The 19858-nt window shown below is 39.8% G+C and overlaps 1 protein-coding gene and 1 pseudogene across 2 annotated transcripts in view; one reads left to right on the top strand and one right to left on the bottom strand.

The window, feature by feature from the left end:
- Positions 1-19858, bottom strand: part of Rcor1 (REST corepressor 1) — a 128397-nt gene that overhangs the window by 74770 nt on the left and 33769 nt on the right. The gene's annotated exons all lie outside the window — the stretch shown is intronic.
- Positions 14009-14496, top strand: LOC101954314 (coiled-coil-helix-coiled-coil-helix domain-containing protein 2 pseudogene; annotated as a pseudogene).

Genomic DNA, 19858 nt, shown 5'->3' with positions numbered 1-19858 from the left:
TTTCACCTGGAATTGATAACTGTCTTTTTTTTAATTGGGGGGGGGCTGGTTAGGTTTTCTGCTTACTTATCATTAACTCATCCCCAGACTTCCATGAGAAGTATACATCTCAATACCTCAGGTTTCGTTGTTCTTTGTAGTGCTGGGGATTGAACCCAGGCCTCACACATGGTAGGCAAGCACTCTACCACTAAGCTACATTTCCCAGTCCTTTTGAGACAGGGTCTTGTTAAAGCTGCCCAGCCTGGCCTGGAACTTGTCATCTTCTTGTCTTGGTCTCCTGGAGCAGCTGAGATCACAGGGCTGTGCTACCACACCCAGAAACCTCAGGGTTTTGTGTTTTGTTTTTGTTTTTTTTCTTTCTTTCTTTAATTTTTTTTTAATTGTAGGTGGACACAATATCTTTATTTTTTATTTAATTAAAAATAAGTTAATGTGGTGATGAGGAACAAACCCAGGGCTTCTCACATGCCACAACCCTAGCCCTCAGGTTTGTTTCTTAAGACATTCCTTTATAGCCCACAGATGTAGACTAGTTGGTCAATGTCTTCACCACAATTATACCAAATTTTTTCTCTCTCTCTCTCTGGATTGGAGATTAAGCAAACAGGCACTTTAACCCTGGGGATGAGCTATATCTCCAGCCCTTTTAATTTTGACATGGGGTCTAAATAAACTGCCCAGGGTAGCCTCAAACTTGTGACTGTCCTGCCTACCTCCCAAGTCACTGGGACTACAGTGAGCCCAAGCCCACAAACCAACAAGCCCAGCCCCACAGACTTCACCATCCCCCTGGCTGAATCCTGTGTCTGGGCCAAATTTTCAGACTGATTAAACAAATTGATAAATATATTAAGGATAACAAGAACTAGGATTCTACCTGTCAGAGAAAGGAATTACAAATAAGGAAGAGACTAGAACCCCATGGTATTAGGTAAAAAAATGATAGCAATGCTATGAATTTATGGTGTCTAGCCTGCAAAATCCTGTGGGTAGAGAAACTGATCATGGATGTAGGTATGTATTCACAGATATTACTATTCTGCCCCCTATGAGAACTAAAAGCAATGATGCCTTGGCAGCAGTGCACATACCTAGTGCCTAGAACTTAGTTTCTATCATATTCCACTAAATGAGTGCTCCTTAGAGAAAAAGCTAACACCAGGATGCATCAAGAAAGTGCAAGATCAATTCACAATAGCTAGACTGTGGATGCCCTTCAATAGATGAATGGATTAAAAAATGTGGCATTTATACACAAAGGAGTATTACTCAGCACTAAAAAATGACACAATCATGGCCATTTGCAGGGAAATGGATGGCATTAGAGCAAATTATGCTAAGTGAAGCTAGCCAATCCCTAAAAAACAAATACCAAATGTCTTCTCTGATATAAGGAGAGCAACTATGAACAGAGCAGGGAGGAAGAGCATGAGGAAAAGATTAACATTAAACAGGGATGAGAGGTGGGAGGGAAAAGGAGAGAGAAGGGAAATTGCATAGAAATGAAAGGAGACCCTCATTGTTATACAAAATTACATATAAGAGGATGTGAGGGGAAAGGGAAAAAAACAAGGGAGAGAATTGAATTACAGTAGTTGGGGTAGAGAAAGAAGATGGGAGGGGAGGGGAGGGGGGATAGTAGAGCATAGGAAAGGTAGCAGAATACAACAGCCACTAGTATGGCATTATGTAAAAACATGGATGTGTAACCGATGTGATCTGCAATCTGTATACAGGGTAAAAATGGGAGTTCATAACCCACTTGAATCAAATGTATGAAATATGATATGCCAAGAGCTTTGTAATGTTTTGAACAACCAATAAAAAAAAAAAAGAAAGTGCAAGATCATCTTGGAATATTTTGATATACCAGAAAGCCAAAAGCAATTCAAAGAAAGAGGGGGATTTCTCAAAAGTTCATTGGAGCCATCTTAAAAAGACTCCCCCAGCAGGCCATGGTGATACACACCTGTAATTCCAGCAGCTCAGGAGGCTGAGGCAGGAGGACCAAGAGTTTAAAGCCAGCCTCAGCAACAGCAAAGTGCTAAGCAACTCAGTGAAATCCTGTCTCTAAAAAAAATACAAAATGGGGCTGGGGATGTGGCTTAGTGGTTGAGTGCCTCTGGGTTCAATCCCCAGCAATTTAAAAAAAAAAAAAAAAAAGGCTCCCACTAGCCACATGTGTAACAAATTGAGCATCAAATTAAAAAAAAATGCTAGTTATGAACTGGCTGTAACCATTTAATAAAACTGGAAACCATTAAGTCCCATATTGATATGAGTAAGTAAATGGGAGCAGGAGAAGCCCCTGAATTCACCTCCAACAATCTGCTTATTGCACACATTAATTAATAAGTACAAGAACTCTTCTTAAGTAATTTTACAATAGAGAATCCTGGCAGATATCATCCTAAAATAAAGAGATAAAGGCTAATGTGATCACAAGTAAGATGAATCTACATTGTGTATTTCCTGATGTGGCATACAAAGAAAAGCAAATCTCTTTTGTAACACTGCCCAAAGAAGAAAATTTGAATCTGGTCATGAAAAAGCACCAGACAAGACTCAATTTGGTGGCCATCCTGTAAAGTAACTGCTGTATTCTTCAAAAATTCAAAAATCACAGAAGATCATCAAAAAAAGACTAAGAAACAATTCCAGGAGGAAGGAAACTAAGGAGACATGACAACTAAATACAACACATAACTCTAGACTGGATTCCAGACCTCTGAAGAACATCAAAGAGACACTGGAGGTTGGAGGTGTTACTGTATCAGTGTTCTAATTTCCAGATTTTGATGGTTATATTATAGTTGTAAAAGAAAACACCATTATTTACAGGAAAAATATACTGATACATTAAAAACTTTTAAAAATGGAGAAGGGTCTGAAATAAACATTTCTGCACAAAAGCATAGGAAACTCAACACTATCAGAGGTCAGGGAAACACAAATCAAAACCACAATCAGCTACCACTTAACACCCCGAACAGTTATAATTAAAGTCATGGAGGAGACTCTGGGCCTTCATGTGCCTCTGGAGGGAACGTACAAGATGTAGCCGCTCTAGAACAGCCTGGCAGTTCCTCAAAGTTAAACACTACAGTCCCAGGTATTTCCAAAAGAAATGAAAACATACATTCACACAGAAACCTATACACAGGAACCCGGCACTACATTTGGGGCCCTGAGAGTGGAGATTTGCAAAGGTGATATAGGTAGAATACAGGGCAGGAAACCAACAGGCAGTCTTTGGGTACAGGCTGCTCAGTCAAGTCACAGATGCCATGAGGAAAGTCAGCATGGCCCACAGCAAATCCAACAAGGCATGGAGAGCCAAATGTTCATGAAAGCCAGGACCCAGGACACATACCTTTCTCTTCAGGGTCGTACTCAGTATCTACGTCCAAGACATCCATAACAAAAAATCTCAACGTCCTCCCAGTGTCCAGCCCAAGTCAACACCTGCATCTTCCACCAGAGACAAGATCATTCCATGGGGCTAGGATTGTGGCTCAGCAGTAGAACGCTGGCCTAGCATGTGCAAGACCCCGAGTTTGATCCTCAGCACCACATAAAAATAAACAAATAAATAAAGGCATTCTGTTCATATACAACTACAAAAATAAATAAATAAATAATAAACTTCAGCCAGGCTTGGCGACACATGCCTAAAATCCCAGCAACTTGGAAGAGACTGAGGTAAGAGGATCCCAAGTTCAAGACCAGCCTCAGTAATTTAATGAGGCCCTAAGCAACTCAGCAAGACCCTGTCTCAAAAATATAAAACAAAAAGGGATGGGGATATAGTTCAGTGGTTAAGCATCCCTGGGTTCAGTCCTCAGGACCAAAAAAATAGAAATTTCATTTCTGCATGTTCTTTAAAAAGCTGCACACAAATGTTTGGCTATGTATAATATCAAATGTCTATCAACTGATAATGGATATATGTAGTATAGCTATACAATGGAATATTATTCAGTGATGAAAAGGAATGAAGGAGCCAGGTGTGGGGACTCATGCCTATAATCCCAGCTACTTGGGAGGCTCAGGCAACTTAGTGAGACCCTGTCTCAAAATTAAAATTTAAAAAGGGCTGAGGTGTAGCTCAACTGTGAAGAGGACCTGGGTTCAATCCCCAGGACTGAAGGAAATTATGCTAAGGATACAAAGCCAGTCATAAAGAACCACATTTTATATGGGCCCATTTACATGAAACATCTAGAACAGGTGAGCCCAGGAGGAGACAGGCAACTGCCTAGTGCTGGGGAATCACAGGATGGTGGCTAGAAAATATGTGGTTTCCTTCAGGAGTGATAAAAACATTCTAAAAAGGGTATGACAAGGGTTCAGCGAAGACCGTTTAAAAAAAATCACAAAATTACATATATTTTAATATGGGCAAGTTGCATAAATTACATCACAATAAATCTCTTGCTTAAAAAGAAAAAATCCTGGGTTAGGGTTGTAAAAGTTAAAAAAAAGAAAAAAGAAAAACCCTAGAGGGTGAGGGATAGAGCATCACACCTGCAAAGTATTTAAGTTGTCCGGGGGAAAAAAGATAATTTGCAAAAACGTCATACATGGCCACAAATATCTTATCTCCACATTGCTGTTTGGCATAGAATCCTAGATTGTAAGTAAGGCTCCAAGGCACTTGGAACCAGTAGCCTCCTAGGTTCTCAGTCCACTGTTTTAAGTCTGTGTTCTGAAATGGCATAGTGCAGTGCCAGATGTATTTTTCACTCTCATCCCTGTGCTGGGCACTCAGTGGGTCTGCTCCATCTGGAGACTTATTTCAGCTTTGGAAATTTTTCAAGCATTAACTCAATATTGCTTCCTCTCAATATTCTCTTTTTTCCTTTCTCTGAACACATAATATTCAGACACCGGATCCCATGAACTGATCAGTTAACACTGGTAAGTATTCAGTTCTGGGGGTCTTTATTAATCAATTATTAACCTTATGCCATAACTGCATTAACTATCCCTCACTCTTACACATACACTCACTTCTCCCGTATAGTACGCTTTCATACCCCCTGCCCCAAAATGCAGAATCATAAATAAGAAATAAGAAACTTTTCCCATATTACCAGTGTCATTACCATACTTACAGAAAATTAGCATTTTTCATCATCACTTAAGATACAGCCCTTATTCACATTTCCACACATCCTCTCATCTCAAATGATATTTTTTCAGTCAAGGATCCAATCAAGGTCTGGACATTATTCCTTCTCCTTTTCATCTATCCTTGCTTAATACTTCCTGAAAGAATTCCTGTTTCCTATTAAAATTTCCCCTGCCATCCTATTTTCCAAGAGCTGTTTCTGGTTCTCTGAATGGTCCCCTATTTTGTGTCATGAATTTTGTTTCACTACTTTAAACTTTAAGTTTGAACTTCTCTTCCGCAATGCATTTCCTGTTTCTTCACAGGCTTCCTTTTATCTGTTTGCATTAAGACTGTTAGAGACTTTTTTCATGTGCCTGATAACCCTCAACTCTTCAGCTGTCGTTAAGGAGTATTAAGTTTTAACATCATGTACACAGATGGGGTACATTCAGTGGCCAGACTGCCCTACAGTGATCAGACAGGGATCTAACTGCTTCACTGGAGGCTACAGAAGGCTGTTAAAAAAAAAAAAGTTCCAAAGCTGGCCACCTCTCTTGACAGTTTTACAATGGGGTCGACTGATGCTCTGCCTTTAAGTGGCAAGGTCTATGTTCCCTCCATAAACACAGACAGGTTTGGGACCACCGCAGAAGCTACATAGAAATCCTCAGAGATTAATTTAGGGCTGAGGTGGAGCTTAAATGGTAGAATACTTGCTTATCTGGCATGCTTGAGGCCCTCAGTTCTATTACAAACACAATAAATAATAAATAGATAGATAGATAGATAGATAGATAGATAGATAGATAGATAGACAGACAGACAGACAGACAGACAGACTTAAGTCAAAAAAGTGAAACAGATTTGGCCTGGTTCTCTTGAAACATACACCTATGGACAGAGAGCCACCATGTGCAAAGTCTCAATGCCCTGAAATGTAAACTAGTATACCCAGACCCCATGGCCAGAAATGTTCAGTCACCCCCAGGTGCAAGCAAAGCCTCACCCACCCACAGCCACTAGTCCTTCAACTCTCTGGCCTCACTGCAACCACAGAAATCATCTGAGCTATAAATGCCCAACCAAGCTCTTCCCAAAGTCCTGACCCACAGAAACCATGAAATTATTTTAAGTCACTAAATTTTGGGGGTCATTTTTCAGGCATTAAGAGTGAATGGAACAGACTGTGGCATGTGCAAGTGAGATGTTGCAGCAACAAAAAAATCTAGCAACAGTTTCAGATCTAGGAGGCAGGCAGGCACTGGAGGGCCCTGAAGAGGCTGTTTGTACCTGAAAGGCCTCAACAAGGAGACTGACAGGAAAAGCCCAGTGGGAAATAAAATAATAATAATAATAATTACTCAACCTTGGCGAATAAGGGAGTCCTGTTATGTAGAAGTGGAAAATCTGTCCTGCAGAAATGTAGAAAACAGAAAATGTACCTAATGAACTCAATAATCCATCTAAGGAGATTTCCAGACAGAATTCTAGAAGTTTCCCCTCAGACTGCTTCCTACTGCTATGATAAAATAAAAGAGCAGAGAAATGAGCTGGGAAGCCAATTAAAACTATAGAAGTCAAGCCAGGCATAGTGGTACACACCTGAAATTCCTGTGAAAGCATTTCCTTTGAAATCCGTGACAAGACAAGGATATCCCCACTCCCACCACTTCTATTTAATGTTACTAGAAATTCTAGCCAGAGCAATTAGGAAAGAGAGGAAATAAAAGGGATTAAAAATAGGAAAGGAAGAAGGTCAAATTATCACTGTTCGCAGAAGATATGATCCTATACCAAGAAAACCAAAAAAATTGCTAGAGCTAATAAATATGGCAATATAGCAGGTTACAAAATCAACATTCAAAAATCAATAGCTTTGGCCAAATACGATGATGCATGCCTATAATTCCAGCAGCTCCAGAGGCTAAAGCAGGAGGTTTTCGAGTTCAAAGCCAGCCTCAGCAACAGCAAGGTACTAAGCAACTCAGTGAGACCCTGTCTCTAAATAAAATACAAAATAGGGCTGGAGTTATGCCTCTGTGATTGAGTGCCCCAGAGCTCAATCCCTGGACCCCCCCCCCCAAAAAAAAAATCAACAGCTTTCCTATATACTGACAATGAATCTGCTAAGAAATTCCATTCACAATAACCTCAAAACAAAACAACAACAACAAGAAAACACCTTGTAATAAATATACAAAAAGAGGTGAAAAACCTCTACCATGAAAACTATAGAACATATAAGAAAGAAATTGAAGAACACCTTAGAAGATGCAAAGATCTCCCTTGTTCATGGATAGATGGAATTAATATTGATAAAATGGCCATACTACCAAAAGCAATGTACAGACTCAGCAATTCCCATCAAAATATTATAAAATTCTTCACAAAATTAGAAAAAAAAAAGTCCTAAAATTCATTTGGGAGAATAAAAGACCCAGAATAGCCAAAGCAATTTCTAAGCCAAAAGAGTAACACTGGAGATATCACAATACTTGACTTCAAATTATACTACAGAGCTACAGTCACACACTTCATAGTACGGGCTTAAAAACAGACATATAAACCAAAGGTACAGAATAGAAGACAGAGAAACACACACAGATAGTCATCTGATCCTTGACAAAGATGCCAAAAACATACTGTGGAGAAAAGACAATCTTTTTAACAAACGGTACTGGGGAAACTGGTTATCCATATGTTGAAGAATAAAACTAGACCCTTGTCTCTCACCCTGCCCAAAAAAACAACTCAAAATGGATCTAAGACCTCAGAATTAGACCAGAAACTATGCAACTCCTAGAAAAAAATGTAGGGTCAGCTCTCCAGCATATATACACAGGCAATGACTTTCTCATTAGAACCAAAGAGTTAAAAAAATGTCAAGAGTTAAAAAATGAAATGGCATTGGGGGCTGGGGTTGTGGCTCAAGAGCAACCACCTGGTGTGCATAAGGCACTGGGTTCAATCCTCAGCATCAAGTAAAGACATTGTGTCCACCTGTAACTAAAAAATAAATATTAAAAAATGGTATAGCATCAAATTAAAAAGCTTCTGCACAACAAAGGAAAACAATTAAGAACATGAAGAGAGAATGGAAGAAAATCTTTGCTAGGTACTCTTCTGCAGAATATCTAGTACATATAAAGAGCTTAAAAAAATCATAGCAAAATAATCAATTAACCCAATTAGTAAATGGAAAAAAGGAATTAAACAGACCCTTCACTAAAGAAGAAATACAAATGGCCAAAAAATAAATGAAAAAAATAAATATGGAGGTTTCTCAAAAGATTAGGCATGGAACCACCATATGACCCAGCTCTACCCATAAGGATTTATCCTAAAGAATTAAAGTCATCATGCTACAGTGACACATGCATACCCGTGTATTTATAGCAGCACAATTCACAGTAGCCAAAACTATGGAACCAGCATAGGTGCCATCAATGGATGAATGGATAAAGAAAATGTGGTAAATATACACAATGGAGTTTTATTCTGCCATAAACAAAAATGATATTATGTCATTCACAGGAAAATGGTGGAATGAGAGACCACCATGTTAAGCAAAACAAGTCAAATTCAGAAGGTCAGGGTCATGTTTTCTCTCTTATGTGGCAGCTAGAGAGAAAAAGAAAAGAAAGAAAGAAAGAAAGGTGAGGGTGGAGCTCTTGGAAATCAAAGGGAGAGCAGTAGAGGAAAGGGACCAAGGGGTGAAGGAAGGGAGAGAGGGGAGAAGTGCTGGGGTGTGATATTGGCCAAATTATATTATTATATTGAGTGCACATGCAAATATGTAACAAGAAATTCCATTATGTGTGACTATAATGCTCCAATAAAAAATGTGGAACTGCAGAAAAATTAAAAAACAAATAATGGAATCAAACCAGGCATGGTGGTGGACACCTGTAATCCCTGCTACTCCAGAAGCTGAAGCATGAGGATTAGAAGTTCAATGTCAATATGGGCAAGTCTGCAAAATCCTGTCTCAAAACAAAAAGGGCTGGGGGTGTGCCTCAGTGGGAGAGCATACCTGGGTTCTATCCTCAGTACTGCATAAATAAATAAACAAGCAAACAAACTAAAATGATATTTTTTTAAGAAAAAGGCATTAAGACTAACTAGGTTCAATGAGTAATTAAATAACAATTAAATTATTTCTTATCCCCACTGCAAAAATGATTATCAAAATAAAAAAAGAAATGACTCTCAATTATTTTCAGGGGAGAAGATCAAATCTACACTGTAATTATAAAGCTTTTTTAAAACCTCAGAGCTGGGATTGTAGTTCAGTGATAGAGTGCTCATCTCACATGTGGAAGGCACTGGGTTTGATCCTCAGCACCATGTAAGAATAAAATAAAGGTATTGTGTCCACCTACAACTAAAAAAAATATTAAAAAAAAACCCGGAGATATAAAAAGGTGGTCCATACTGACCTCCCAAATAGACCCAGGACTTCGTAAGGATCTGGCTGCCTCTGCACATCCTCTCCTTCCAAAGCTTAAGAGAAAGGGAAGGTCAGCAGTTTCACAGTGGACTCCCTAGGAACTGAAGAACTTGTCACAAAGAAACTTCTCCATGTGGCTTCTGTCTAATGGAGTGGATTACAAATTAACATAGAGAGCCCAAAACATTTTTAACGGAGTTGTACCAGTTGGATTGAGACAAAACAACACAGGATGAAGGGATGATTACATTCCTCCCAAAATACTATAAGCACAAACTTGACAAAGAAAACTAGTCACCTATTCAAAAAAAACAGCCATTTCTTGTTCAAAAAAAAAAAAAAAGTAACTCATAAAGCAGAACAAAAAGCCAGGCACTATGTTGCACACCTATAATCCCAGTTATTTGAGAGCTCAAGGCAGAAGGATTGCAAATTCCAGGCCAGAATGGGCAATTTAGCAAAATGCTATCTCAAAATAAAAATAAAAAAAGACTGAGGATGTGGCTCAGAGATAGAGCACTAGCCTAGCACGCTCAAGGCCAGTCATCAACACGCAAAAAAAAAGAGAGAGAGAGAGAGAGAGAGAGAGAGAGAGAAAATAAAACTCCCAGAGAACAGGGACAAGAGCCCCAGAGAATCACTCTCAGGCAACAGAACTGAATCCTGGCTGAATTTCAAAAAAGCTACACACCAGGGACTACTGTACCTCCTGCTGTCCACTCTTCTGAACAGATGTGTCTGCAGCAATTATCTCAAACCTTCCCACCATTATAAAGTGGAGGGAGCGGCAGATTACTTCAATCTCAAATGCACATGGGTTTAGGGCTAGAGAAAGCACACCTGAGGAGCTTCAGCTGGCCATACTGGGGCTGATTTAAGTGGTAGGATCCTAAACTTGTAGCTAAACCATAAGGTGATGAAACCAGGAGGGGTTCAGGGGAAGGGTATAAGAGTAATTTCCAAATAGGAGGCATGTGAATTGTTAGGATCAAACCAAAAACTGTGGCATACTGCATTTTCCAAAGATGCGCACAACAACCCCTCTCAGCCCATATGGGCCTCTTTTCAGTGCGACAGTAATGCAGCTCCTAGCAGAGTGGGAATCCATGTTCCCTCCCCAGAAAGCTGAGCAGATGTGACTATGGCAGAATGGTATCATCATGGAACTTATAAGGCTAGGACATAAAGAACAATACGGTTACCCCTGGATCTCCAAGAATACCTGCCTCTGAGGCTTGCATGGGAGTATAATGCTGTGCAGAGCAGCAGAGTATAATGCTGTGCAGAGTATAACACTTGCATCAGAGTATAATGCTATGCAGAGCACAAATCAGCCTGTGAGAGACCACAGGAGAAAAGGTGCTTCAGCACCCTGCTGTTCAGTCCAGCCACCAAGTGACCATAACTGAAGCCACAGCCAAGAAACTTGAGCCAGAAATGCCTACTGAGCTCTTTCCAAATCCAGACACCAGAAAGTGCCAGACACAACAAAATGATGCTGCTGTTGTATTAAGGAAACATTAATGGCCCTGGAACACACGGTGACATTCGACTGTCAGCATCTGTAGATCTCACAACTGGGCCAATTTCCTTCCAAAGGAAAATCTTCAAAACTGGTGCCTGCAGAGCAGAGGCCATACTAATAGAATTTGGAGATGCCAAGTGATTCTCACCATTTAATAGGCAAATTTCACTTAATCTATGTACATTCCCACTCTCCCATGTCTGGTCCTATCCATCTTCTGCCTTCAAATAAATCTAGAGTCTCTTTGGTTCAAACTTATGACTAAGAGTGAACTGTCCTATGCTAGGATAGGGAAGGCATGGTTAGGCTGCTGGGGTGAAGCCAGAATCCAAAAATCAAGGACTGCCTACAGACCTGCAGTTGGCACTCCCGTTTAGCCCCAGTGCTACAATGCCAGGCCTCTGGAGACACCTGGCACCTCCACTTCCTAGGCCTTTCTGAGGTCCTGCAGCGGCATGTGCTTCACACTGGCCTCACACCATCCCCTATCAGTTCTGCCAAAGAAATGACTACACACTCTTCCACTTTTCTGTTTCCAAAACACAAACACCATCTCCAGAAGGTTCTCCTGTTTCTGGTATTCCATCACTTGTCACATCAAAACTCAATCTCTGTACCTCTCTTTCTTTCCTGCCAGCTCTCCATGCTTCATTCACATTCTCTCAAACCTCATTTCTTCCACTTCTATTGCTTAGCTTTCACTGTCAACTTTAAAATACTATTAAAAAAAAATTTTAAGGGGCTGGGGTTATGGCTCAGCAGTAAAGCACTTGCTTCACACATGTGAGGCACTGGGTTTGATCCTCAGCACCACAAATAAACAAACAAAAAAAATAGCTAGCTAGCTAACTAACTTACTTTAAAATGGCCTTCCTACCCCATCCCCTGTCCCATCCATATTGCCCCAGACTTCTGTCCATGCTCTGCTAGCAGACACATGTCCCCAAAGTTTGAAATTACTAGTATTACCACTAATCATCAGCCCAAGAGTTATGAAGTTTCTCTCTCAATCTTCCTATCAACTCTATGAAATAAATACTATCCTCATTTAACAAATGAGAAATGCCTTCCACAATAATGTATAGAATCGAATTGTCCTTAAATTTTTTTCTTAGCAAATAATCTCAATAATCCTACCCAGCTCTAAAATTCTATTTTCTACAATTCACAGGTAAGAAAGTTAGTCAGACATGATGGCAAAGGCCTATGATCCCAGCTACCCAAGAGACCAAAGCAGGAAGATTATACATTCAAGCTGGCCTGGGCAACTTAAAGAGACCTGTCTCAAAAGAAAATTTAAGAAAGGATGGAGGTTAAATCCCTGGTTTAAACCCTGGGTTAAATTCCTACTGTTTAAAAAAAGTTTAAAAACTCAAAGCATATACCAAGAAAACAAAGATTTTCAAAAGCACAGGCACTTGCTAATATTGGCAGACAAAGAAGTTCATTCTGTCTATTGGATTCCTTCTTTTATTTTTATTTTTGGTACTGGGGACTGAATCCAGGGGCACTTAGCCACTAAGTTACATCCCCAGCCCTCAGTAAGCTGCAGAGGCTGGCCTGGAACTTGCAATCCTCCTACCTCAGCCTCCTGAGTCATTAGGATTACAGGCATGCACCACTGTGCCCCATTCAGACTCCTTCTACTCTTACGTATTCTATTAAATCAAGAAACTGAAAGGACAGTAGACTAAGATACTAAGCAGTGAAAACTAAACACACCCAAATGGATTGCTGTCACAATTATACAGACCATTTCTTAACTATCCTCGTGCCCAGATACTAGACTTTAGCAAACCACAAGATGTACTCTCAAATGTTCCCAATAAGAGCAACAACAAATATGCATATATATGACATCAGGTTCCCTTGCTAAATATGCAGACTGACTGCTGTCCCAATTCTCAACAACTTTTCTATGAAGAGAGAGGTGCAGCTCAAAGTTCAAAGCTATAAATGAGGGCTGGGGATGTGGCTCAAGCGGTAGCGCGCTCGCCTGGCATGCGTGCGGCCCGGGTTCGATCCTCAGCACCACATACCAACAAAGATGTTGAGTCCGCCGAGAACTAAAAAATAAATACTAAAAAAAAAAATTCTCTCTCTCTCTCTCTCCTCTCTCACTCTCTCTTTAAAAAAAAAAAAAAAAACCAAAGCTATAAATGAGAGATATCACAACAATCTTTGTGAGACCAGCCTTTAGAAATTTTGCAGAGAAACTATGCCAGATACAGGGAACACAGCAGAAATGAAAGGTGGCCCCTGCTTTCTTAAAGAATGCAATTGACTAGGCAAGTTATTTATTACCTCTAAAGCCTCAGTTTTCTTATGAGTAAAGTGGAGTTGATAGTAACTGCTTCCTACAATTATTCTGTAATGCATTTAATGTGGCTGGTACAAAAGCCCCATATATTATCTATTGAATAGTTACTCAAATGGTTTTTTAAAATTATAATCAGATCCAAAGAAAAAAATCAGATCAGCCTCTGGGGAAGAAAACTGTATGATCTGGGGCTGGGGATGTGGCTCAAGCGGTAGCGCGCTCGCCTGTCATGTGTGTGGCCCGGGTTCGATCCTCAGCACCACATACAAACAAAGATGTTGTGTCCGCGGATAACTAAAAAAAAAAAAAAAAAAAGAAAAAGAAAACTGTGTGATACGAATAACACAGTAAGAGGCCAATTACAGTCCCCTTGATGCTTTCTGAAAAGTAGTTACTTTATTCCAAGTAACTTTACCTATTAAAAAATTAAAATTGCTGGGCACCATGTAGCACGCCTGTGATCCCAGCAACTTGGGAGGTGAACATAGGAGGATCAGAGCTCAAAGACAACCTCAAAGATTAGTGAGGCACTTAGCAACTCAGTGAGACCCTGTCTCTAAATAAAACATAAGGCTGAGCCGCTGCGAACTTACCATGCTGCGTGGAAGCGGGAGCCGCACTTCACAGCACGTGGTGCCCCCAGCCAGCCGGGCCCCTCAGATGAAGCTGCTTCCAGGCTGGCACCAGCAACTCAGTCACCAGCTGCAGCCCCACGATCTGCAGTCTGGTCCCCTGCTGTGGCACTCCAGCAGCCAGGTCTGATGGCCCAGATGGCAACCACTGTGGCTGGTGTGGCAGTGGGCTCTGCTGTGGGGCACATACTCGGCCATGCCATCACTGGGGGACTTCAGTGGAGGAAGTACTGCCAAGCCCACAAAGCCTGATATCACTTACCAGGAGCCTCAGGGAACCCAGCCAGCACAGCAGCAGCAGCAGCAGCTTGGTGACCCTTGCTTTTATGAGATAAAACAATTTTTGGAGTGTGCCCAGAACCAGGCTGATGTTAAGCTCTGTGAGGGTTTCAATGAGGTGCTGAAGCAGTGCAGAATTGCTAACGGATTAGTCTAATCAAGAAGTTCAAATTGAAGTGGAAAATCAGCTCTGATGATCAAGTTACTTTTTTTTTTTAATAACTCACCTATAAACATAAGGGTTGAAGTATATTTTTTAACTTTTGATTTGAGTCAGAACTTATTACTCTTTTTTTTTTTTAGAGAGAGAGAGAGAATTTTAATATTTATTTTTTAGTTTTCGGCGGACACAACATCTTTGTATGTGGTGCTGAGGTTTGAACCCGGGCCGCACTCATGCCAGGCGAGCACGCTACCGCTTGAGCCACATCCCCAGCTCCAAGTTACTTTAACATAAAAATGTAATTGATATATGAAAGTATGAATGTAAAACTGCAATGTAAAACCTCATTTAATAGCTTCAGTGTTTGTGAATGGCAGCAAATGACACTGTTCTAACTGTATAGAAGTTCACTGAGGGGCTGGGGATGTGGCTCAAGCGGTAGCACGCTCGCCTGGCAGGCGTGCGGCCCGGGTTCGATCCTCAGCACCACATACAAACAAAGATGTTGTGTCCACCGAGAACTAAAAAATAAATATTAAAAATTCTCTCTCTCTCTCTCTCTTTTTTAAAAAAAAAAAAAAAAGAAGAAGTTCACTGAGTTAGTACAGAAGTACACCGAGTTGGGACTGGGCAAATGTGTGGCCTCCTTAAGTCAGCTGTTCTGATGTTCTTTGAGTTTATTAGAATGAAATGATTTTTCTCCTGGAAAAAAAAAATAATAAAACATAAAAAAAGGACTAGGGACATGGATCAGTGGTTAAGCACCCCTGGGTTCAATCATGGTACCAAAAAAAAAATTAAAATTGTGTAATCTCAGCAATATAGAAGACTAAGAAAGGTGAAAGTTAAAGGCCAGCCTTGACAACACAGAGAGATCCTGTCTCAAAATTAAAAAGTGCTAGGGATACAGCTCAGCAGTAGAGCTCGGTAGAACCCCAGTAGCACCAAAATAATGATTGTTATTATTTTCATTATTAAATTGTAACCAAAAGAGGAGGGTGGTATCTCAATTTCCATGATGCCACCCTAGTTAGTTCCCAAGCCTTTCAGAGGCAGAAGAACTATTTAGGATGTGATCACTCTGAGGTTTGCTGTCTCTAAGACAGGTTTGCGGGGGCTGGGGATGTGGCTCAAGCGGTAGCGCGCTCGCCTAGCATGCGTGCGGCCCGGGTTCGATCCTCAGCAGCACCACATACCAACAAAGATGTTGTGTCCGCCGAGAACTAAGAAAAAATAAATAAATGTTAAAATTCTCTCTCTCTCTGTCCCCCTCTCTCTCTCACTCTCTCTTTAAAAAAAAAAAAAAAAAAAAAAAAAAAAAAAAAATAAGACAGGTTTGCATCTAATCAATACACCTTTCAACACTGATTGACCCTTTACAATAAGGGACCAGCCTGAAGAAATGCAGTCACTTCAAATAATTCTCTTCCATTCTGACATATGATTAACTAAAAACATGACTAGTCTTTTGTACTAGAAAGCATTTATATAATTTCACAGTTGTGATTCCAAACTACCTTCATTTAGTTACCTTTCCCCATGAAAGGTAAAATATCAAACTTTTTTTTTAAATTTTTTTTAGTTGTAGTTGGACACAATTTATTTTTATGTGGTATTAGGATCGAACCCAGCATCTCACACTTGTTAGGTGAGCACTCTACTGCTGAACCATAATCCCAGCCCAAATATCAAACTTTTTTTAAAATATTTTTTTAGTTACAGATGGATACAGTATCTTTATTTTGTTTGTTTATTTTTATGTGGTGCTAAGGATCAAACCCAGTGCCTCACATATGCAAGGCAAGCGCTCTGCCACTGAGCCACAACCCCAGCCCTCTCAAACTCTTTTTAATGAAAAGTTTTAATACATTATGAGCTAGATCTGCCTAGCATCAAGTTATAACTGCTATCATTCTATTTAGGTTCCCATGGATACAGTCAAGAACAACACAGTGGCAGCTGTACAAATCAAGAAAAGAAATCCCAAGGGCTGGAGATGTGGCTCAAGCAGTAGCGCGTGCTCACCTGCATGTGTGCGGCCTGGGTTCGATCCTAGGCACCACATACAAACAAGTGTCCGCCAAAAACTAAAAATAAATAGATAGATAGATAGATAGATATATTTAAGAATCTCTCTCTCTCTCAAAAAAAAAGAAAGAAAGAAAGAAATCCCAAGAGAATCATATCCCAACTACATAAAGGCAGGAATACTGTCTAGTACCATCTCATCAAGAACCCACTCTCCCTTCCCTACAAACCCTAAATAGCCTTCCATGATAGTCTTCCTCCTTAAACCCACCCCCACCACATAGTGTTTCTAAAACTGTTAACCAGGCTTCGGGAACAACTTCTGCACATGTGCTACACCCAGAACTGGTACACAGATTTCTGGTTTTTTGGATATACCAAATTTGTCAAACTGGCTTGAAAACATTATGAAAAAATCATTCTACACTGTAAATCTGTAATCTGGGGAAAAACTAAATGGTTTTATTGCCTTTATAAACCTCTTTTCCTAAGTACTGACATTTGCAGAAGTACATAATCTAAACTATAGAAATTTATTTTAAACTTGAATATTTATTTCCGTGTTTAAACACTAAAAGATTTAAATTTAAAAAAAAAAATAACTAAGTCTACACTGGGCACAATGGCATACAGGGAGATCACAAATTCAAAGTCAACCACAGGGGCTGGGGCTGTAGCTCAGTGGCAAAGCACTCACCTAGCACATGAGAGGCCTTGGGTTCGATCCTCAGCACCACATAAAATCAAATAAATAAATAAAGATATTGTGTACAACTATAACTAAAAAATAAATATTAAAAAAAAAAAGTCAACCATAGCAACTTAGCAAGGTCCTGAGCAATTTAGTGAGATCCTACCTCAAAACTAAGAGATAAAAGGACTGAGGGTGGGATGGGGATGTGGCTCAAGCTGTAGCTCGCTTGCCTGGCAGGCGTGCAGCCCGGGTTCGATCCTCAGCACCACATACAAATATGTTGTATCCACCAAAAACTAAAAAATAAATATTAAAAATTCTCTCTGTCTCTCTGTCTCTGTCTCTCTCACCTATCTAAAAAAAAAAAAAAAAAAGACTGAGGGTGTGGCTCAGTGCCCCTGGATTCCATCTTAATAAATATATAAATATGGGGGCTGGTGACAAGCTCAGTGGTAGGGTGTGTGCTAGCACACATGAGGCCCTGGATTCCATCCCTTATACTGCAAAATAAATGAGTAAAATGCATTTTAATAAATATACATTGCTTCAATATTTTTATATCAAGAGATTTCAGGGGGCTGTGGTTGAAGCTCAGTGGCAGAGCACTTGCCTAGCATGTGTGTGAGGCACTGGATTTGGTCCTCAGCACCACATAGAAATAAATAAATAAGGGTATAAAAAAATATAATAAAGGTTGGGGCTGTAGCTCAGGAGCAGAGCACTTGCCTAAAATGTGTGAGGCAATGAGTTCAATCCTCAGCACCACATAAAAATAAGCAAATAAAAGCATTCTGTCCATTTACAACTACAAAAAAATTTTTTTTAAATGTAATAACATTCTGGGCATGGTGGCACACAGCTGTAATCCCTGTGGCTTTTGGGAGGCTGAGGCAGGAGGATTTTGAGTTCAAAGCCAGCTTCAGCAAAAGCAAGGCACTAGGCAACTCAGTGAGACCATGTCTCTAAATTAAACATAAAATATAGCTGGGGATGTGGCTCAGTGGTTAAGTGCTCCTGAGTTCAATCCCTGGTACCAAAAAATAAATAAAATAAAATAGAGATTTCAGAAAATATTACAACAATTGTCTAATTTCATGAGAAAAATTAGAGGAGAAACAGGACAAGGCAGGGGAATCTAGAAAGTAGGAGGAAAAGAAAGAAGCACATGCAAAGTAAACCACAAATTTGACTAAAAACACATGAGGTAAAACAATTAAAAGGCAAACAAACTGATAAGTAAGGATAAGAACTCTATTCAGTTGGAAAAAAACATCAAGAAAATTCACAAAAGAGAACAGTTTTCCACCTTCTAGGAACTGGAAAAATACATACTACACAGGCCATTCTTTGCATTCAGTGGCTCACACACATTCTTTGTAATAGGCACTACATGTATCTAGTACAAGAAAGTACAGCAAACATACTCAGTATCTCTGCTACAAAGAACTCCTGGAAAGACCGGCCTGTGGCTTCTGGTATTCAGGCCTCTGGCATTCAGTAGATACACTCATTAGACCTGCTATACTGTGCTACTGGAAATGTGTGCAAAGAGCTTTAAAAATGTTCACACACATTGACCCAGCAATTAATTTCACTTTTGGGAATCTTGATAATTCAAAATATGGGGAAGTATTATAAATATATGGAGATTTGTCTCTAAATGCTATAAGAAAAACAATGAAAGAAAAACCAAAATATAGCTAACCACAGGAACTGATAAACCTGGTAATATTTGACTCCATAGACTGCAGTTCAGTTATTTAAAAGTTCTGAAGACCATACGTATAAAACAAATATTAATGTCATAGAAGGATGACATTCTTGAACTTCTTGTCAGTCACTGTCCTACACAATTCATGTGCATTCATTCATTTAATAAGAGTGTTTAAAAATATTAATCCATAAAGCACTGGTTCTTGAGACTGTGGAGTGTTTTGTTTTGGACAGAACCCATTGAGAATGTGAAGGAAGCTACAGAAGCTGCCATTGTCCAGAAGAAGAAAAAATGACCACACAACATTTGCATACAACTTCAGAGGATTCATGGAACCTGTTAAAAAATTTGTTATATTCCATATATTTATAAATGGTGTAATAAACATGCATGAGAAATATTAGGGCAACAGCCAGATATGACTGTTTTACCAGGGAGGTTGAGGATTACACACAGACACAGAGTGGAAGACAAAGCATACATGGTGTAGTTGGGAAGGATGTTTGCATAAATTACTGAACAGGGGAGGGCAGGGGACAGACAAAACTATGAGAATTTTAGAGTCAGAGACTACAGATAAAATCCTAGCTTTCAAGAGTACTCGCCACATCATCACCACAGTTTCCTTGTGAAAAATGCCTCTGAGAAATCTGATTGCTAGAAATGAGCACATACAAAAGGTGCTCTATTAATGCACTCCTCTCCCTGTGCCATTTAATAATTTTAAAAATTAACATTACCTATGCCTAAGCAGTCTTGAAAATAAATAAACTTGCTAACAATTTCCTTGGATCTGAATACTAGCCTGTCAAACTAATGCAAAGAAACGCTCCATCACCCTGATTCAGCATGACTCACCCTCTCCCCACTGACACAGTTTATGAAGCTGGCTTTCCTTACTAAACTGTACCCGGAGTTAGAGCTGCTGCCTCGC

The sequence above is a fragment of the Ictidomys tridecemlineatus genome, chromosome 5, assembly GCF_052094955.1.
Source record: "Ictidomys tridecemlineatus isolate mIctTri1 chromosome 5, mIctTri1.hap1, whole genome shotgun sequence".
NCBI classification, from domain to species: domain Eukaryota; kingdom Metazoa; phylum Chordata; class Mammalia; order Rodentia; family Sciuridae; genus Ictidomys; species Ictidomys tridecemlineatus.
This window is presented reverse-complemented; position numbering and strand designations above follow the sequence as displayed.